At 41.9% G+C, this 22,993-nt stretch overlaps 1 protein-coding gene across 1 annotated transcript in view; it reads right to left on the bottom strand.

The window, feature by feature from the left end:
- Nucleotides 1-22,993, bottom strand: part of LOC311113246 (receptor-type tyrosine-protein phosphatase delta-like) — a 609,241-nt gene that overhangs the window by 384,025 nt on the left and 202,223 nt on the right. The window contains exons 5-7 of the mRNA XM_084156451.1: nucleotides 11,129-11,202; nucleotides 1,810-1,921; nucleotides 540-581 (exon numbers count right to left, since the gene is read on the bottom strand). The gene's annotated coding sequence lies outside the window, so the exon portion shown is untranslated. The remainder of the gene's footprint in view (nucleotides 1-539; nucleotides 582-1,809; nucleotides 1,922-11,128; nucleotides 11,203-22,993) is intronic.

The raw sequence follows: 22,993 nt of genomic DNA, 5'->3' as shown, positions 1-22,993 counted from the left end.
AAAGCCACTGGACTTTGTAATAATTCATGGAGCAAAATGCTCTCCGCCTGCAATATTTATACCCCCCTGAATGTGTTCTGTGTCTGTGAGTCCTGTCACTGTATCAGGCCAGCTGAGGGGAAACTTTCACTTTCTTTCAGAGGACAGGTTTCACCTAAAGGGCCTGTGGCACTGAGATAGATATGTCCCATAATGCATCAGTCTGTATAATAATAATCATAATCATAATCATAATAATAATAATAGTAATAATATTAATATGAATATATGTATTTTATATAGCGCTTTTCATTACAAACAAGAATCTCAAAGTCACTTTGAACACAAAATATTATTTAGGGATCGGGCAGTTCATGGTTGATGGTCTTTCACAGCTTCTAGTGAGGCTTATAGTGAGTTAAAATAGCCCTATTGAGGTCCAGGGGCATCATGAACGAGGTACATGAGGATGGAGGGGGGAGGGGGGGGTATTTTCCTGTATGTGTATATACTATGTGATAGTTACCGTGTGTATAGGATGCTAATCATGGCTAACTTACTTTGACTCCTATCCTTTGGGGTTTTTGAGCCATGTTGTTGCTCTGCAAAGAGACATTAGGGAGATTCTATGAAAAGGTAAGAGAATATGACAGGACTTTCAAACTACTGGATAGACCATACATAATGTACACACCCGCGCACACACATCATCCCTGCTATAAACCACTGATGATAGAGGCCATTGCATATATTGGGGTGGGAACTGTAAACATGACCAAAATGAGAAAAAAAGAAGGAACCCGCACACTGCTCTTGATAGTATCACTGCTCTTTACGTATCGGCCTCAAGGCCTTCGTCAGAGCTTTTGTGAGTTTTTTTAATTAGCACCCTTATGTAGACATAGCCCCACCCACATCCATTCCACGCATCGAATGGGGTTGGTGTCGAGGGAAAACAAGTAAGTGCTACAGAGAGCCATATTTGTTGATCAGATTGAGAGATTGTGCGCCACTAATGCTGACATTTTGAAGTCCTCTCTCCTTGTTGATCTTTCCTCTATGACAACCACACGTCTTTGCCATCAGATCAGCCTGAGTTTATATCTGCATCCCAAATGGAACCCTATTCCCTACATAGTGCCCTACTTTCAAAAGTAGTACAGTATATAGGGATTAGACGGCCGTTTGGGACATAGACTATGTCATTCATCTGGTTAATGGAAGATTGGTAAGTCGTTGGTATGAATGAGGGAGCAGGATCTGGGTATGGGGGATATAATGGATTGGGTGAGATGTTGGCAAGCTTTTAGATGGGTGTACTGTATCTAGTATGGGTAAGGCAAAATCAAATAAAATGTTATTTGTCACATGTGCCGAATACAACAGGTGTAGACCTTACAGTGAAATGCTTACTTATGAGCATTACAAAACAGGGCTGTATACGCTGAAATGGTACATTTCAAAATATGTGTTTTTACCCAAAGAAAAATGTGTTAAATCAGTGGAAAATGTGTTAAATCACTGTCTGATATAATGAGTCTATGAATTGTATCAATAAATCATTTAGGCCTGGTCAGAGCTTGGTAGAGGTTTTCGCAAAAAAATTATTTTTAACAAAGCCAAGTTTAAATAATGTCCTACTTTTAGGGCAATAAATACTGTTGAGATTTATTCCGAAACATTTGTCGGCATTGATTTTTTCTCATACTATCCCAAACGATTTTGTTTATGATGCTTTCCCACTGAGAAAGTTGCTCTTTATGATGCCCTGCAGAAGGGTAGAAGGTTTTATTGTGCCAGAGATCTAGTGAATGTGGGCCATGAACTCACCCAGAACTGAGGCTCCTCTGTTCTACTCATGCAGGTGCCAACATTCTGCCCGATGCCCAAGCTTCGTCCTCACCAACAACACCAGTCTGACCAATACCCCCTATGCCCCCACCTAGGAGAGGAAAGGGAGAAAGAAAGGGACAGGGAGAGAGAGAGAGAGAGAGAGAGCATGTAAGAAAGATTGTGCAGTGCATAATCTGATCAGTCACTGATTAAACAGCTAGAGTGAAAACCAGTAAACTCTGCAGCCCTCCAGGACTAAAATTGTGCAACTCCACTCTAAATAAACGGTAGTTGAACTAACCAGGGATGACACAAAACCTACTTAACATTTCAGAGCAAAGGAAAGGTCTAAGATGTTGAATTTACATGGATATTAATAAAATATTGATAAAGCATTCAACAACAACATATAGCATGGCACCACAACGCAGGCCCAAATGGTGCCACAATGCAGGCCCAAATTTGACATGATTGAGCTATTCACTGCATTTGATTAGGACTCTCATGAGATTTAATTCAAACAGATCCAAATTTCAAATGTTTTGGACTGTGACGGTGTGCCTGTGAGCTATCACGTTGGACATTTCCCTCCATTTCTCCCCGCACCAACGTTGTTTGCTAAAAACATTGTTAATTACTCTTGCTAGCCTAAGTAGGCTATGCTATCGCTAGTCCCTTTAAAAAATTGTGGATTGTATCATGTCAAAGAACAAACACCAGGGTCTGGCTATCATATCAGTTATTTTGAAATTTTTAGCTTCATATTTGTCTTTGATTGGTTTCAAAACCTGTTCTACTCACCGCCGCTTTGAACTGGCTCCTAGGTGAGTGCTCGCCGATTAAGTTAGCCGTTTTAGTCACAGGTTGCCTCTTGTTATTTGGTTTATCACGGTAAAGGGGAGTTTTCATTGTTTCTTTTAAAGTTTAAACACTAATGTTCATGCAAAGTATGTTGTTGTTTTCATTAACGTGTAAAGTATTGGGCATTCATGCGTGAATTGTGCAACAGTATTGCATATGAAGGGTTATTTCACTGTTCATTAAGAATTTACCTTTTTTGAAAGGTGTGAATGGTTTATGCCAGGTTAGGGCAGGTCCATAGAATATTGAGGTAATATTACTATTGCCCAGCTGTTATTAATTTCTCTAATTAAGTGTTTTTGTCAACAATTATCCTCATCTTCTTGCCATTTGTATATTTTGTAAAATACTGGATCTAGTCTTCTCCATCGCCTGATCTACTGTAAATGAATACACCTGATCTACTTTAAATAAATACACCTGATTTACTGTAAATAAATACACCTGATTTACTGTAAATAAATACACCTGATTTACTGTAAATAAATACACCTGATTTACTGTAAATATATACACCTGATCTACTGTAAATATATACACCTGATCTACTGACTCCATCTCAACTGTTGCTGCTCCAGAACCTCTTAATAGGCTGATGCATCCTCTATCTCAACAGGCTGCAATAGTAAGTGTATTTCCATACGTCTCTTAAAATAAAGTGATTGGGGTATCGTTTCAGGATTGTAATAACACATCCAATGTCATTTTTTAAAATGTGTTATTTGTTATTTTGTTATTGCTAGGTATTACTGCACTGTTGGAGCTAGAAACGCAAGTATTTTGCTGCATCTCCGATAGCATCTGCAAATCTGTGTGCACGACCAATAAACTTTGATTTGATTTGAAATCTTGCTTGCCATCACAATGATTTCTTTCATGTGTTTAAACCCAGGCATGTTTCAGACTGTAATATACACATATTTTCATATAGCTTCACTCTTGTAAGCAGGTGATGGGTGTGTAATATCACACCATCAGTGTTAGAGTAGGAAGTGTCTCAGGGAGAGAGGGGAGCAGAGGGAAGCAGAACCTGCCAGTTTGGGCAGGAGGCTGGCAGGGCTCCCTATCGCCAGGGGCGATGGTGCTCGCTGGAGTAAGAGTCCCCTCGAGCTGTGTAATAAATCATTTCAGTCGGGCTGGCTGGCAAGCTCCCTCTAAACATTCACACACACACACACACACACACACATACACACATATATACTCTCACACACACACAGGCAGCTTGATTCTTAATGAGACAATGTATTTACTCACAGTCCTACTGAGAGGAATAAATGTGGGCTTTATGCAATGAAAATATGGTCAAACAATTAGGTACCTGACATAATGCCTTTCACACTGTCCTAGCACAACACCAAGTGTAATTTTCTTATTACAACTGACAAGGTGTGAAAGATAAAAAATGTATATTCAAATGTTAACCTTGTTACAAAACCATAAGTCAGTTATCATAACCTTTGTTTTGTAAAGATGCATTTTGCTGTGACACTCAGCTGTCTGCTGACATGAACTCAAACTATAGTTCACTAGCAGAAGTTGGTTGTCATAGAATGTGTTGATTTGTGCCACTTCAACTTAAGTGCTACCAAAATACTCAGAGGAACCAAATAGCTTTGTCACAAAGTTAGGAGTCTTAAAAGCTCAAATGGAATGTTCTGGCAGGTAGTTCTATTGTAAACGTGTTAATGTTTGTTTTTAAAAGTACCCAACCACTCATGCATAAGAGGCCTCCAGCACTTACAGTACCAGTACAGGACACAGTCGTTTTGCCACTGTGAACTACTTAGCAACAAAGTCCATGGCCCCTTTGTGTTTTCCTAACCCATGTATTTGCTTTACGGTAGCAGTATTTGTAAATGTCACCTTTTGTTTGGCTCACCTTGTCACCTGTGCCGAGAAAGAGTAGCTTTTAAACCACATCACACTGGAGACACTGAAATGTGCTGTAATGTGTCTAATGCCCCGTAGCTTTTAGTCCATCTATTTAACACGCAGGTGAAGAAGAATCTATCGTGGACTGCAAGAGAACCGCTAAGAAATACAAGTGCAGCAAGAAAATAGGGAAAGGGGATACCTAGTCAGTTGCACAACGGAACGCATTCAACCGAAATGTGTCTTCCGCATTTAACCCAACCCCTCTGATCAGAGAGGTGTGAGGGGTTGCCTTAATCGAGGTCATTGGCTCCCAGGGAGTAGTTGTTGATGGGGGTTAACTGCCTTGCTCAAAGGCACACCGGCAGATATTTCCACCTTGCAGGCTCGGGGATTCGAACCAGTGACCTTTTGGTTATGCTCTTAACCACTAGGCTACCTAGGCTACCTGCTATCTCCCCTGAATGAAAAAGCAATATATTTTGGAAAAAATAAAATCGATCCGGCTATAAATTTAATGCGAAAGAGTACGCTTCAAAAACTTCCCAGCAGCATTTGATAAGTTCATTGGAGATTCTATAGACACGGAGAGAACCTTTGCACTGGCGTATAGCATACTCCCCTGACCGGGAGGCAAACAGGCGCACCAATTACAACTGTACCCACAATCCTCTATGGGGAGCATAGTACTGCCTATTGATCTTAGACATCCCCCTCGTGGTCATGTGTTCATGTTGACTTGAGTCATTGTATTAGAAAGACAACATTCAACTTCTTGGAGAAAGAAGTTACCAGGCCGTTAGAGAATTAGTTACCTTAAATGCCACATTATAAGGGCTCAGTCACACCAATAGTGTTTGCTGGCCAATGGGCGAGAATATTTAGCACCTCTGAACAGAGTGCCGGCTGTAATTCGCGAGTGTGCACCGATTTTACATGAAGAATTGCGTGAAAATGGTGGCAATCATTCATAGGGGGCTGGCCAACGTGGGGGAAAATGTAGGGAAAATGGCGCAGCAAAAAAAAAGTCGCTTTCAAACTAGGGATTTTGTGGCTGATTGAGGTAAACAGTAATTTGGCTTATATATTATGCATGTATGAACTACACATTGACACATCCAGCCCAAAGCAGGACGTTTGAAAAATACCTAGTAGTCGCCAATGTTCCTGAGCATGTCTTTAAGTAAGTAATTGCCTTCATTACCATAAATTAGTCAACCACGCTAATTTTCTCATCTCTACAGCACCTCCAGTATGTTTACATTTACATTTACATTTTAGTCATTTAGCAGACGCTCTTATCCAGAGCGACTTACAGGAGCAATTAGGGTTAAGTGCCTTGCTCAAGGGCACATTTACGTCATTTAGCAGACGCTCTAATCCAGAGCGACTCACAAATTGGTGCATTCACCCTATAGCCAGTGGGATAACCACTTTACAAATTTTTTTTTGGGGGGGGGGGGGGGGGGGGGGGGGGGTAGAAGGATTACTTTATCCTATCCCAGGTATTCCTTAAAGAGGTGGGGTTTCAAATGTCTCCGGAAGGTGGTGAGTGACTCCGCTGTCCTGGCGTCGTGAGGGAGCTTGTTCCACCATTGGGGTGCCAGAGCAGCGAACAGTTTTGACTGGGCTGAGCGGGAACTATGCTTCCGCAGAGGAAGGGGAGCCAGCAGGCCAGAGGTGGATGAACGCAATGCCCTCGTTTGGGTGTAGGGACTGATCAGAGCCCGAAGGTACAGAGGTGCCGTTCCCCTCACTGCTCCATAGGCAAGCACCATGGTCTTGTAACGGATGCGAGCTTCAACTGGAAGCCAGTGGAGTGTGCGGAGGAGGGGGGTGACGTGAGAGAACTTGGGAAGGTTGAACACCAGACGGGCTGCAGCATTCTGGATGAGTTGTAGGGGTTTAATGGCACAGGCAGGGAGGCCAGCCAACAGCGAGTTGCAGTAATCCAGACGGGAGATGACAAGTGCCTGGATTAGGACCTGTGCCGCTTCCTGTGTAAGGCAGGGTCGTACTCTCCGAATGTTGTAGAGCATGAACCTGCAGGAGCGGGTCACCGCCTTGATTTTAGCGGAGAACGACAGGGTGTTGTCCAGGGTCACGCCAAGGCTCTTCGCACTCTGGGAGGAGGATACAACGGAGTTGTCAACCGTGATGGCGAGATCATGGAACGGGCAGTCCTTCCCCGGGAGGAAGAGCAGCTCCGTCTTGCCAGGGTTCAGCTTGAGGTGGTGATCCGTCATCCATACTGATATGTCTGCCAGACATATCATTGTCTGGCATATGTTGCTGTTTTTCCTTTAACACTACTACCTCAATTAAATATAATTATTGAATAATTTTTTAGAATTTTTACAAATTTACTCAAAATTAAAAACAGAAATACCTTTTTACATAAGTGTTCAGACCCTTTGCTATGAGACTCAAAATTGAGCTCAGGTGCATCCTGTTTCCATTGATCATCCTTGATATGTTTCTACAACTTGATTAGAGTCCACATGTGGTAAATTCAATTGATTTGACATAATTTGGAAAGGCACACACCTGTCTATATAAGGTTGACAGTGCATGTCAGAGCAAAAACCAAGCCATGAAGTCGAAGGAATTGTCCGTAGAGCTCAGAGACAGGATTGTGTCGAGGCACAGATCTGGGGAAGGGTACCAAAAAATGTCTGCAGCATTGAAGGTCCCCAAGAACACAGTGGCCTCCATCATTGTAAAATGGAAGTAGTTTGGAACCACCAAGACTCTTCCTGGAGCTGGCCACCCGGCCAAACTGAGCAAACGGGGGAGAAGGGCCTTGGTCAGGGAGGTGACCAAGAACCCAATGGTCACTTTGACAGAGTCCCTCTGTGGAGATAGGAGAACATTCCAGAAGGACAACCATCTCTGCAGCACTCCACCAATCAGGCCTTTATGGTAGAGTGGCCAGACGGAGGCCACTCCTCAGTAAAAGGCACATGACAGCCTGCTTGGAGTTTGCCAAAAGGCACCTAAAGACTCTCAGACCATGAGAAACAAGATTCTCTGGTCTGATGAAACCAAGATTGAACTCTTTGGCCTGAATGCCAAGCATCACGTCTGGAGGAAACCTGGCACCATCCCTACGGTGAAGCATGGTGGTGGCAGCATCATGCTGTGGGGATGTGGGGATGTTTTTCAGCAGCAGGAACTGGGAGACTACTCAGGATCGAGCCAAGATGAAAGGAGCAAAGTACAGAGAGCTCCTTGATGAAAACCTGCTCCAGAGCACTCATGACCTCAGACTGGGGTGAAGTTTCACCTTCCAACAGGACAACGACCCTAAGCACACAGCCAAGACGATGCAGGAGTCTCTTCGGGACAAGTCTCTGAATGTCCTTGAGTGGCCCAGCCAGAGCCCAGACTTGAACCCAATCGAACAAACAAAACAAAATGCAGCTAGTTTGCTGTTTTTCCAGCTTTAGTTTGAAATGATTGTGTTAGCTGTCTATTGGCTAGCTCCTCTGAAAAGTGTCCTTGACGAGAGGGCACCTTTTCTATGCCAGGAAATCACGCATCACTAGCTCATTATTATGGATATATCCGAAAACAGCTTAAACAAACGCAAATGCAGCTACTTTGCTGTTATTCTGGCTGCACTGTTTGACGTGACTGTGTTAGCCATAGTTGGCTAGCTAGCAAGCAAGGGATAACAACATTTCCAGCCAGCTTGGCAACGAAACACTTAGAACGAATGACTGGGTCGTGTTCATAGATGTACAGTACATGGAACAAAAAATACTTAATGACTGGGTCGAGTCTCTGGCAACCTAACCGATAGAATGGACAACCAGTCGGCTTGGGTAGCAACTCTAGATTTGTGTCGGGACTATATCTCGTGGAAGGATGAAATAGTATGAAAATGTATGCACTCACTAACTGTAAGTCGCTCTGGATAAGAGCGTCTGCTAAATGACTAAAACAAAATATATATATACAGTGGGGAGAACAAGTATTTGATACACTGCCGATTTTGCAGGTTTTCCTACTTACAAAGCATGTAGAGGTCTGTAATTTTTATCATAATTATACTTCAACTGTGAGAGACGGAATCTAAAACAAAAATCCAGAAAATCACATTGTATGATTTTTAAGTAATTAATTTGCATTTTATTGCATGACATAAGTATTTGATCACCTACCAACCAGTAAGAATTCCGGCTCTCACAGACCTGTTAGTTTATCTTTAAGAAGCCCTCCTGTTCTCCACTCGTTACCTGTATAAAAGACACCTGTCCACACACTCAATCAAACAGACTCCAAACTCTCCACAATGGCCAAGACCAGAGAGCTGTGTAAGGACATCAGGGATAACATTGTAGACCTGCACAAGGCTGGGATGGGCTACAGGACAATAGGCAAGCAGCTTGGTGAGAAGGCAACAACTGTGGGCGCAATTGTTAGAAAATGGAAGAAGTTCAAGATGACGGTCAATCACCCTCGGTCTGGGGCTCCATGCAAGATCTCACCTCGTGGGGCATCAATGATCATGAGTAAGGTGAGGGATCAGCCCAGAACTACTCGGCAGGACCTGGTCAATGACCTGAAGAGAGCTGGGACCACAGTCTCAAAGAAAACCATTAGTAACACACTACGCCGTCATGGATTAAAATCCTGCAGCGCATGCAATGTCCCCCTGCTCAAGCCAGCGCATGTCCAGGCCTGTCTGAAGTTTGCCAATGACCATCTCGATGATCCAGAGGAGGAATGGGAGAAGGTCATGTGGTCTGATGAGACAAAAATAGAGCTTTTTGGTCTAAACTCCACTCGCCGTGTTTGGAGGAAGAAGAAGGATGGGTACAACCCCAAGAACACCATCCCAACCGTGAAACATGGAGGTGGAAACATCATTCTTTGGGGATGCTTTTCTGCAAAGGGGACAGGACGACTGCACCGTATTGATGGGAGGATGGATGGGGCCATGTATCGTGAGATCTTGGCCAACAACCTCCTTCCCTCAGTAAGAGCATTGAAGATGGGTCGTGGCTGGGTCTTCCAGCATGACAACGACCCAAAACACACAGCCAGGGCAACTAAGGAGTGGCTCCGTAAAAAGCATCTCAAGGTCCTGGAGTGGCCTAGCCAGTCTCCAGACCTGAACCCAATAGAAAATCTTTGGAGGGAGCTGAAAGTCCGTATTGCCCAGCGACAGCCCCAAAACCTGAAGGATTTGTATGGAGGAGTGGGCCAAAATCCCTGCTGCAGTGTGTGCAAACCTGGTCAAGACCTACAGGAAACGTATGATCTCTGTAATTGCAAACAAAGGTTTCTGTACCAAATATTAAGTTCTGCTTTTCTGATGTATCAAATACGTATGTCATGCAATAAAATGCAAATTAATTACTTAAAAATCATACAATGTGATTTTCTGGATTTTTGTTTTAGATTCCGTCTCTCACAGTTGACGTGTACCTATGATAAAAATTACAGACCTCTACATGCTTTGTAAGTAGGAAAAGCTGCAAAATTGGCAGTGTATCAAATACTTGTTCTCCCCACTGTATATATGTCAATCATTATTTTAATATGTTGGTAACCATGTTCTTACAATGAAAACATTATTGGCATTGTTGAATTTGATTTTCATAATAGCAAGCTAGGACTGGTGGTTTGGTTAGCTATGCTAGCAATTCTGGTTACCAAGGCCACTACTCTAGCTATCTAGACTAATCTTACTAGCTACTTCAGTGGATGTTGAACATATTTCTACATTAGTTGCCTACATTTCTATCAGGCTGTATGCATTATCTGGAAAAGAATGAAACTCTGTGAAAGTTTAGTGCCACTCCACTAGCGCGTTGTGGCACACACCTTCCATGTCGTGCATTATTTCTCATAAAACACATAGCCCCTTCTTGATTATCCCTTACATAATGGCATGTTTACATGCTATAACAGTAAAGTTGAAAAGGCAGTGTAGGTGTGCAGTGTTGACTGTTGGAGTTGTTGTCTGCCTGAAGGGTAGAGTTTCCAGCTCAATGTCGAGGAGAAACCTCTACGGAAGGGAATGGCTTGGGATGACAGGGAGAGACAGCCTCAGCTCGCTGGCTGAGGAACACTGTGTGTGTATGTGTGTGTGTGTCAACTAGCTCTCTGCACACACCACTGTAAGCTCTACACAAATAAAACCAAGTCCACTTCCTTTCTCCACCAGTGACAATGTGGAGATAGGCCTCCCTTCCATCAGCAGTGTGTCTCCATACAGGATGACTTGATGGGGAGGAGCAACAATCTGCTGGAACAGCAATATACCTGCTTCCCCTGAGGGGGGAGCTGCTAGCATGCTTTATCTGTGGTGTTTAGCTAAACTGGTTTGTATGATATACTATGTACAGTCCAGTACAGCTGTTTAAAGACAACTGGTTTTGAAGTCAATTGGTTGATTCATCTCAATGATGTGACAATCATCTATAAGACAACCTATAGTTCCTTTATTTCCCCATTTAATTTAGTGATTTGTGTTGATATTGCATTGGTGGAGGGTTGACATTTCAACAAATGTGCTTAAAGTTTGAATGGGATGAAGAAATGTATCATTGATCTGCATTGCTCTTACCTGTTTGGAACACTTGATAGCAATGCTGCCTCGGACCAGAAGGAATGAAAGAATCAGAACTCCTCGGAATTTCCCTGGAAAAGAAGATGAGAGGATGGATTTAGGTTCCATCACCTAGCGACTGTCAGTTGTTATTACCCATTCAGAGCCAACCATGTGATGGCAATACATGTGTCAATATGATCATGCATATCATCTGTGACTTCTGCATGGGAGCCTGTCAATGTGACACACAGGCTGCATCCCAAATGGGACCATATTCCCTATGGGACCTGGTCAAAAGTAGTGCACTTTGTAGGCAACAGGGTGGCATTTGAAACGCAACCAAATAATATTGACCAAGTTACACTGAACACTGGAGTTCATTGCTTCACTGATTATAAAGAATATCAAAATAGTGTTACAAACAAAGCCCCTATGCCAGTTCAGAGAAGCCAGTGGTCCGACTCAGTGGTTTTCAGTTCATAAAGGTGTCCACCCAAAATACACGTACACATATTTATGAAGTGACAGTTTCCTCCATATGCTGATATTTGCATTGTTGTCAGACATTGTTTGTTTCTTAGTAAACAATTGCAGCCCCCATCCAGCCACCTCTTCCTCTCTCTTTATTTCTCTCCCTCTCTCACCTCTCTCTCTGTGAGTAGCCTTAATTGATTTGTCTTCAGCCGCGTAGCGGTCGACAGCTGGGAGATAATGGGGACGTAAAGGAACACAGATGAGCCCCGAAGGACCAGAGAGAGCTCCTTTTCACCAACGACACACACACACACTCACAGACACACATAGAATCGCACACGCTCTCACACGTACAGCCCACAGGCTCACACACACACACATATATCCAACCCTCTCCAAATCCAAATGGCCGGGGATATTTCAAAGTCTCAGCTCGTATTGTGTCCTTTCGTATTCTACCCACAACCGAGCCTTTGGTTTATTCTTCTACCTCATCACTTAAATATGCAAAATCATCTGTTTACTCTTCAAAAGATCAAAGTTTGTTCCACCCTTCATTTTTTCCCTCTCAAGAGTTCTAAAAATGACTTCTTTCATTATGCGAGCCAACAATGAGCGGTGGCGTCTGCTTCTCATGCCCGGCATCGGAGCATACTGATTAATTAGCTTGTATAATTAGCTTAATGATTTAGAGAAACACAGCTCCAGCCACCCAAGAAGCTATGCTAATGGCCTACTGTCTACTGGAATTAAAATGCCTGTAATGTCAGCACCCAAGTAGTCGAGATAAGAACTACGAGTTAGTAGGTAGGTGTTCAGAGAATTTATTTTATTTTTTATTTTATTTTAGATCAGCTTTAATATTGCAGATATATTGTAGCTTCCATCAATGTAATTGTCGGCATCATTTCCAATTCCCCATATTTTTTGGTAAATATACAGTACCAGTCAAAAGTTTGGACACACCTACTCATTCAAGGGTTTTTCTTAATTTTTACTATTTTCTACATTGCATATTAATAGTGAAGACATCAAAACTATGAAATAACACATTTGGAATCATGTAGTAACCAAATATATTTTATATTTGAGATTCTTCAAATAGCCACCCTTTGCCTTGATGACAGCTTTGCACACTCTTGGCATTCTCTCAACCAGCTTCATGAGGTAGTCACCTGGTGTGTCTTAAAAGTTTGTGGAATTTATTTCCTTCTTAATTTGTTTGAGCCAATCAGTTGTGTTGTGACAAGGTCCATATTATGGCAAGAACAGCTCAAATAAACAAAGAGAAATGACAGTCCATCATTACTTTAAGACATGAAGGTCAGTCAATACAAAACATTTCAAGAACTTTGAAAGTTTCTTCAAGTGTAGTCGCAAAAACCATCAAGCGCTATGATGAAACTGGCTCTCATGAGAATCACCACAGGAATGGAAGACCCAGAGTTACCTCTGCTGCAGAGGATAAGTTCATTAGATTTTCCAACCTCAGAAATTGCAGCCCAAATAAATGCTTCACATAGTTCAAGTAACAGACACATCTCAACATCAACTGTTCAGAGGGGACTGTGTGAACCAGGCCTTCATGGTCAAATTGCTGCAAAGAAACCACTACTAAAGGACACCAATAAGAAGAAGAGACCTGCTTGGGCCAAGAAACACGAGCAATGGACATCAGACCGATGGAAATCTGTCCTTTGGTCTGGAGTCAAAATTTGAGATTTTTGTTTCCAACTGCCGTGTCTTTGTGAGACACGGTGTGGGTGAAAGGATTATATCTGCATGTGTATTTCCCACCGCAAAGCACGGAGGAGGAGGTGTTATGGTGTGGGGTGCTTTGCTGGTGACAATGTCTGTGATTTATTTAGAATTCAAGGCACACTTAACCAGCATGGCTACCACAGCATTCTACAGCGATACGCCATCCCATCTAGTTCGGGCTTAGTGGGACTATAATTTGTTTTTCAACCGGACAGTGACCCAACACACCTCCAGGCTGTGTAAGGGATATTTTACCAAGAAGGAGAGTGATGGAGTGCTGCATCAGATGACCTGGCCTCCACAATCACCTGACCTCAACCCAATTGAGATGGTTTGGGATGAGTCGGACCACAGAGTGAAGGAAAAGCAGCCAACAAGTGCTCAGCATATGTGGGAACTCCTTCAAGACTGTTGGAAAAGCATTCCAGGTGAAGCTGGTTGAGAGAATGCCAAGAGTGTGCAAAGCTGTCATCAAGGCAAAGGGTGGCTATTTGAATAATCTCAAATATAAAATATATTTTGATTTGTTTAACACTTATTTGGTTACTACATGATTCCATATGTGTTATTTCATAGTTTTGATATCTTCACTATTATTCTACAATGTAAAAAATTGTAAAGAAAAACCCTTGAATGAGTAGGTGAAATATATACACTACTGTTCAAATTTGGGGTCACTTAGAAATGTCATTTTTTGAAAGAAAAGCAATTTTTTTGTCCTTTTAAAATAACATCAAATTGATCAGAAATACAGTGTAGACATTGTTAATGTTGTAAATGGCTATTGTAGCTGGAAACGGCTGATTTTTAATGGAATATCTACATAGGCGTACAGAGGCCCATTATCAGCAACCATCAGTCCTGTGTTCCAATGGCACGTTGTGTTTGCTAATCCAAGTTTATCATTATAAAAGTCTAATTGATCATTAGAAAACCCTTTTGCAATTATGTTAGTACAGCTGAAAACTGTTGTGGTGATTAAAGAAGCAATAAAACTGGCCTTCTTGAGACTAGTTGAGTATCTGGAGCATCAGCAATTGTGGGTTCGATTACAGGCTCAAAATGGCCAGAAACAAATAACTTTCTTCTGAAACTCATCAGTCTGAGAAATGAAGGCTATTCCATGCGAGAAATGTCCAAGAAACTGAAGATCCCGTACAATGCTGTGTACTACTCCCTTTACAGAACAGCGCAAACTGGCTCTAACCAGAATAGAAAGAGGAGTGGGAGGCCCCGGTGCACAACTGAGCAAGAGGACAAATACATTAGAGTGTCTAGTTTGAGAAACAGGCGCTTCACAGGTCCTCAACTGGCAGCTCCATTAAATAGTACCTGTAAAACACTAGTCTCAACGTCAACAGTGAAGAGGCGACTCCGGGATACTGACCTTCTAGGCAGAGTTGCAAAGAAAAAGCCATATCTCAGACTGCCCATCTTAATCTTTTATTTTTATTGGCCAGTCTGAGATATGGCTTTTTCTTTGCAACTAATAATAATAATTATTATTATTATTATTTAGCCCTAACTGTACCACTCCTCTCCTAATTGGAGTAAAGTAATGGACAACAACACTTAGGCTTCTACTTCCAGCTTATACATACTATACTGTATATGTTCTGAGAATGTTTGTAATGTGTTGCAGCATCATGTTAGCTGATTCTGTAGCAAGGTGTTAGCAGATAGGCGCAGTACTGAAAATTACTGTTTTTTCCTTGTGAACAGAAACCATCACCAACTCAAGTGTACATAGTATTACAGTATGCTGTCCATATTAGTACAGTGTGGTGTTCATATTATGACACTACGGTGTCCATAGTATGACAGTATGTTGTCCGTAGTATGACAGCACGGTGTCCATAACATGACAGTACGGTGTCCATATTGGGACAAACTCAGAGTCACACAGAGTTGGTTTCCCATACACTAGAGTTACAAGTCATGTGACTGAATAGGGAAGTAATATGTATGTTTCGTAGCTGCTGAAAACAGTAGGGTTTCGAAAACACATCAGGATCAATACAGAGCAGCAGGGGTGTATTCATTAGGGCATAATGTAGAGAACTGTAGCAAAGCACTTTGCAATGGAACACGTTTTGCCTTCGAAATGATAATTTTTGGTCCGTTTGGTTCCTCGTGTGTACACCCCAGGTGAACAAAGTTGGATAGGCTCTTTACCTGGCTGTGCAATATTTTTTATCTGAATTTGTTAAAAAATATATTTATATATACTGATAACAGTGGCTAAGTAGGAATATTACTAGGCCTACTGTATCTATCTATCTATCTATCTATCTATCTATCTATCTATCTATCTATCTATCTATCTATCTATCTATCTATCTATCTATATATATATATATATATATATATATATATATATATATATATCTATCTATCTATCTATCTATCTATCTATCTATCTATCTATCTATCTATCTATCTATCTATCTATCTATATATATATATATATATATATATATATATATATATATATATATATATATATATATATATATATATATATATATATATATATACCCCTGGTGCAAAATGTACAGAATATATACAGGTACCTGCCAAAATAAAGGAAACACTTGAGTAAATGAGGGATACAAAGTATATTGAAAGCAGGTGCTTCCACACAGGTGTGGTTCCTGAGTTAATTAAGCAATTGTATATAAATGCCCAGTTGCCCATTATTTTGGCTACCATGGCTAGAAGAAGGGAGCTCAGTGACTTTGAAAGAGGGGTCTCAAATGAGCATATGGGTGTTTAATTAAGGTGTGTGTGTCTCAGTGACCAGATCTCAACCAAATGTAACACTTATTGGAGATTCTGGAGCGGTGCCTGAGACAGTGTTTTCCACCACCATCAACAAAACAACAAATTATGGAATTCTCATTGAAGAATGGTGTTACATCCCTCCAATAGAGTTCCAGATCCTTGTAGAATCTATGCCAAGACGCACTGAATCTGTTCTGGCGGCTCGTGGTGGCCCAACGCCCTATTAAGACACTTTGTTGGTGTTTCCTCTATATTATTCTCATTAAAGCTACTGGGAGGGGAGAGGGAACGTTGCTCAAACGCTCATGTGCTAGTACCCCTAAAAGGCAGGTCAAACGAAAATGTATGCACTCACTAACTGTAAGTCGCTCTGGATAAGAGCGTCTGCTAAATGACTAAAATGTAAAAATGTAAAAATGTGTTGAAAAAACAAAAGAGAAAAAGGTTTTCTACCGCTCGTAAAAACCACTGGAAGGGGACAGAAATGTATTGAACGCTTATACCAGACCCGGGCAGAGCATTTTTGTATTTTGTATTTCATTTGAAAACACCAACTTTTCAAATACTTGAGGTAATCGAATATAGATTATGTAGAGTTTCAAATAAAAGGCAACCATTTTCTTTGATATTCAAATACAGGTCTCAGAATAACAAATAATATTTGAAAGTAATGTGAATGCCTCTCAGAAAACCAGGTATTTCAATATGTGCAAGTTATTTGAAAACAAAAACACATCTTTATTTGATGGCTGCCAAATATTTGATGAAGAACCAAAAACGACAACAATATATGATCATAAGCACATGGTTTGGAGGGTTCTTAGATATTAATCTTAATATAGCCTATAGCCTTCAATTAAATACATGAGGGACATGGAATCACCTCAACATTATAATCCACATTTGCAGCTTCAAAATGGCTAACAAATTCATTTGCATAATGAGTGAGACAAGGTAATAAATTAGCAATTGACATCAAGTTCTTATACATGTGTAGAAACTTTGTGATTACTACAACAGCAACATTGTTGTCACATAGGACTTTGGAAATTGCTTTATAATTGCATAATAATAAGGCCATAAGCAAACAGGAAAATGCTCATCCAGTATGTTAAATGTGCAACCAGAGGAAAAAAAACTCTAGACCACCTTTACTCCACACACAGAGATGCGTAAAAAGCTTTCCCTCGTCCTCCATTTGGCAAATCTGACCATAATTATATCCTCCTGACTCCTGCTTACAAGCAAAAACTAAAGCAGGAAGCACCAGTGACTCGGTCAATAAAGAAGTGGTCAGATGATGCAGATGCTAAGCTAAAGGACTGTTTTGCTAGCATAGACTGGAATATGTTCCGGGATTCTTCCGATGGCATTGAGGAGTATATCACATCAGTCACTGGCTTCATCAATAAGTGCATTGATGACGTCATCCACACAGTGACCATACGTACATACCACAACCAGAAGCAATGGATTACAGGCAACATCCGACTGAGCTGAGGGTAGAGCTGATGCTTTCAAGGAGCGGGACTCTAACCCGGACGCTTATAAGAAATCCCGCTATGCCCTCTGATGAACCATCAAACAGGCAAAGAGTCAATACAGGACTAAGATTGAATCGTACTACACCGGCTCCAACGCTCGTCGGATGTGGCAGGGCTTGTAAACTATTACAGACTACAAAGGGAAGCACAGCCACGAGCTGCTCAGTGACACAAGCCTTCCAGACAAGCTAAATTACATCTATGCTTGCTTCGAGGCAAGCAACACTGAAGCATGCATGAGAGCATCAGCTGTTCCGGACGACTGTGTGATCACGCTCTCCGTAGCCGATGTGAGTAAGACCTTTAAACAGGTCAACATTCACAAGGCCGCAGGGCCAAACGGATTACCAGGACGTGTACTCCGAGCATGCGCTGACCAACTTGCAAGTGTCTTCACTGACATTTTCAACCTGTCCCTGACTGAGTCTTTAATACCAAGATGTTTCAACCAGACCACCATAGTCCCTGTGCCCAAGAACACTAAGATAACCTGCCTAAATGACTACAGACCCGTAGCACTCACGTCTGTAGCCATGAAGTGATTTGAAAGGCTGGTCATGGCTCACATCAACACCATTATCCCAGAAACCCTAGACCCACTCCAATTCGCATACCGCCCCAACAGATCCACAGATGATTTAATCTCTATTGCACTCCACACTGCCCTTTCCCACCTGGACAAAAGGAACACCTACGTGAGAATGCTATTCATTGACTACAGTTCAGTGTTCAACACCATAGTGCCCTCAAAGCTTATCACTAAGCTAAGGACCCTGGGACTAAACACCTCCCTCTGCAACTGGATCCTGGACTTCCTGACGGGCCGCCCCCAGGTGGTAAGGGTAGGTAACAACACATCTGCCCCGCTGATCCTCAACATGGGGGCCCCTCAGGGGTGCGTGCTCAGTCCCCTCCTGTACTCCCTGTTCACACATGACTGCATGGCCAGGCACGACTCCAACACCATCATTAAGTTTACCGACGACACAACAGTGGTAGGCCTATTCACCGACAACGATGAGACAGCCTACAGGGAGGAGGTCAGAGACCTGGCTGTGTGGTGCCAGGATAACAACCTCTCCCTTAACGTGATCAAGACAAAGGAGATGATTGTGTGGACTACAGGAAAAGGAGGACAGAGCATGCCCCCTTTCTCATCGACGAGGCTGTAGTGGAGCAGGTTGAGAGCTTAACGTTCCTTGGTGTCCACATCACCAACAAACTATCATGGTCCAAACACACCAAGACAGTCGTGAAGAGGGCATGACAAAGCCTATTCCCCCTCAGGAGACTGAAAAGATTTGGCATGGGTCCTCAGATCCTCAAAACGTTATACAGCTGCACCATCGGGAGCATCCTGACTGCTTGCATCACTGCCTGGTATGACAACTGCTCAGCTTCCGACCGCAAGGCACTACAGAGGGTAGTGTGTACGGCCCACTGGGGCCAAGCTTCCTGCCATCATGTACATATTACCTCAATTACCTCGACTAACCTGTGTCCCCACACATTTACTCTGTACTGGTACCCCCTGTATATACCCTCGCTAATGTTATTTTCCTGCTGCTCTTTAATTATTAGTTATTTCTTCTTTGTTTAATTTTAATTTTTTACTTATCTATTTTTTACTTAATGCTTTTTTTTTCTTAAAACTTTATTGTTGGTTAAGGGCTTGTAAGTAAGCATTTCACTGTAAGGTCTACACCTGTTGTATATGCATGTGACAAATAAAATGTGATTTGATTTAATGGAGTTATTACATAAGTGGAATAAGGAACAGTCACTATTCCTCTTGTGGACAGTACTTATAAAACCTCTCAGCTCATTGCTATGCAATTAAAATGCAATTACCAAAGTATTATGTAACAACATGCCAATAAAATGTTGCTCCAAATGTAATTACAGTTTTATTACACAGGCACAAGAACAGTTTAATTTTAAGTGTTACTGAGAATGCTAACATTAACAAAAATATGGCTTTTAAGTGTCGAAAGGAAACTAAATATGCCAAAACTGCCAATCAACTGCAGCCAAGGTAGGTTGAAAATCATGTTTGTTTGTATTCTGAGTAAACTGTCCCTTTAAAGATGGTTTGGTGTGTGTTTGAAACAATAACACTTACCCTCCGATGGACAAGGAGGTTCGTTTGCAAATGGCTTTGAATTACTCTGCAGTATTTTCAGGTATCATAAAACATTTTCAGTGGCATGTTGACAGGGTCATTCAGTACTTGAGTGTCACAACTTATTTATACTTATCTGTAAAAAAACATCATTGGTTAATTTATTTGACTTGATTATGTACACCTGGGGCAATGGACATTCAGGAGAATGGACATTTACAGAATGTTCAGATAGAAATGTATTGTGTAGATCAAATATGACTGTTTGATAGACTGGAATAGTATAGGAGATTGTGAGTGCTCTATTCATTCAATTATCTTCAACATGCAGTTCCAGATACAGCCCTGCCATTAGTTGAAGGCAGCCAATCCAATAGTTGCAGAAAAGTAGTCACTTCTTGAGATCTGTATTAAAATATTTGTTTTAAGTAGTTGCTTTCTCAGATCTGTATTCAATTAGTTAACCAAAGTAGTTACTTTCTGAGATCTGTATCCAAATAGTTTTAAAAAGTCGTAATTTTTTGGGATCTGTATTCAAATAGTTGTAGTCACCTCGAAAGTATCTATTTCGTTCCCCGAGAAAATAGTTACTTTCCACAAAGCATAGTTAAAACTATAGTTATCCCAGGTCTGGCTTATACACTAGTACACCTCAAAGGCAGGTCAAAAAGACGGAAGACCTTTTTTCCACCGTTTTCATGCCCCTGCTTGTAAACGTGGTAATTTACTAGGCCGTCTGCCACTGACTAGGTGTAAATGTTATGGCGCTGTCAGGTTTGGACAAACATGAAATGGGATGATGAATATGAAATCAGGACGGTTGGTTCTGATGGACCAGGTAGGCGAAGGGGAGACTGCATAAACATTTTGTTAGCCGTAAAGGTGTTTTAACGTTCCGGGCCGTCATGCCAGACAGAGAGTGAAATCTCAATCAATTACAGGAAAGTAACATCACAATTCAAGTAGCCCTACATTTCAAATGCACATCAATCGAATATAAGGACGCTCAAGATTATTAACTGATGACAATCTGATTATAATGACACAAAGGAGTATAGAGTTAAATATCCCTTTGACTGTATCTTCAATGATAATCAAATAAAACAAACATTAAATTATCATAATAAGCTAATCATCAGTGATCACAAGTACTACTGCAAACACACAAGCACTGGCTTAACTTCCATTCATGCTTACACTACCAAATAACATTGAGAAAACATTACATGTAATATCCCCAGAACTACCAATCCCATCTGATTACAACATAGAGTTGCAAACAGCCTGTCTGAGCTGTGCTGAGCTGTGTTGCCAGCAGCAGGTGCAACGAACGGTATTCACTTGTGTGAGTGGAAAACATCACAATTTTAGCTGACACCATTCTGTCTGAAGCTCAGGCTTGCTTGTCAGCACTGTACTCGGCTCTGCCCAAACAAGCCTATAAACGCTACCAAAGGAAAGGAAGGAGTTGGTTTCTTTCCCCCAGTTCTCGGCCCCTACAACTGGCTCTGTGGCGCACAACTACATCATCAACAGTTCAATATAGTGAGATTGTGTGCATCACATGTCAGATCAATGGACGCCAATGAGGGTAGCTGTTGATGCTAAAACTAACAGCCTGGCCAATAGCTTCTACCCCCAGACCATCAGGCTACTGAATAGCCACCACAAGCTTCTACCCCCAGACCATCAGGCTACTAAATAGCCACCACTAGTCAGCTACCAACTGAGAACACTAGCATCCAAGATTGCACGACACACAATGGACATGCAATGGACACACAATTGTGGTTGGTCACACAATGATCTGCTTTGAACAGACAGGCTGGCAATCATAAGTGCATCTTTAGGTGTGAACGAATAATAGTGCTGCAGTACTGTAGGGACAAGGCCTTCAAAACTTCCTCTAAATTAAGGGAGTGTGTTTTGTACGCCTGGTCTCACACACATGCATACACGCACACACACACGCACACACACTCACACACACACACTCCTTTGCAGGTGTGAACAGATGTTATGGCTAGGCTTAATTCCTTTGAATTCAAATGTCCTCCAGTAAGTACTTGACAACCTGCAACCCTAAGCATACAGTATTTGTGTGAACTGGAGAATGTGCCTCTATCTCTGTCCATCTCTCCCTTGCTCCACATCTCTCTCTCCCTCCCTCCCTTTCCCTGAGTGAAGCGTCGACGGGTAGCCCACCTCTGAGGCTTGTGTTACCAACCAGATAAAAGGCTGAAGGGGTGGTGGGGAAATGGAGGTGGTGAGGGGCTTTGATACTCAAGCCATCACTTTTACACCTTCCCTCCTTCTTCCTTCCATCAAAGCTTCCATCTGGAGAGGTCTCCACTAGCGCTTAAGACCACGCTCCTCCCAAAGGGGATCATAATCTACTCAGGCAACGTGATATCAATCATTCAAATGTCACATCGGCACGCGCGATAAACCTTCTATCAGCACACACAGAAAATAGAGAGTGGGAGAGGGAAGGGAAGATGGAAAGAGAGAGAAAAGGGAAGGGAGGGTGGAGAGAGAGAAAACACATTAAGGCCAAAGCAGAGGAATTAGATAAAGGAGGGGAGGGCACGGCTGTCTGGCTTCGGGGCTCTTAGGAAACTCATCGCCCTGTTCCGTCCTCACTCTGTCTTCCATCTCTCTCACTCTCACTCTCTCTCTCTCTTTTCCACTCAGCTTTGCAGAAGATGATATCATTGATCATATTCTTTAAAAGACTGTTTCAGTTCCCTCTAAAAGGCTTCTCCCCTGTCTCCTTTCCTTCACGACCATTGACACCCATCTGCTATTTTTATATCAGTGATCATGAAGGAATCAAAGAAGGAAGGAAGGAAGGAAGGAAGGAAGGAAGGAAGGAAGGAAGGAAAATCCTTTGCAGTTTTATAGAATTGGAACTCTGCCCAAGTATGTGATTGCAATCCAATGAATTGAGATTGATTGATATTGGAAACATGATTCAATCAGAAAGAGTCAAAACTGTCATAACTAAGTTTCCCTTTTCCTTTCCTTCCTGATATAATTTCCTCCTCTATCCCTATGTCCTGATGTATTACTCTCGGAGCCATCAAACCCAAAGTCTACCACTTTCAAATCTCATGTGCTCTGGGAGGCCACTGAAAAAAGTAAATAGATTTGTTCTGAAAAATCTCTCGCACTTCCTATATAAATCCACTTGTC

This window comes from Coregonus lavaretus (genome assembly GCF_964263955.1).
Source record: "Coregonus lavaretus genome assembly, chromosome: 39".
In the NCBI taxonomy this organism is placed as follows: domain Eukaryota; kingdom Metazoa; phylum Chordata; class Actinopteri; order Salmoniformes; family Salmonidae; genus Coregonus; species Coregonus lavaretus.
Note: the sequence above shows the minus strand (reverse complement) of the source record. Positions and strands in the feature narration are given on the sequence as shown.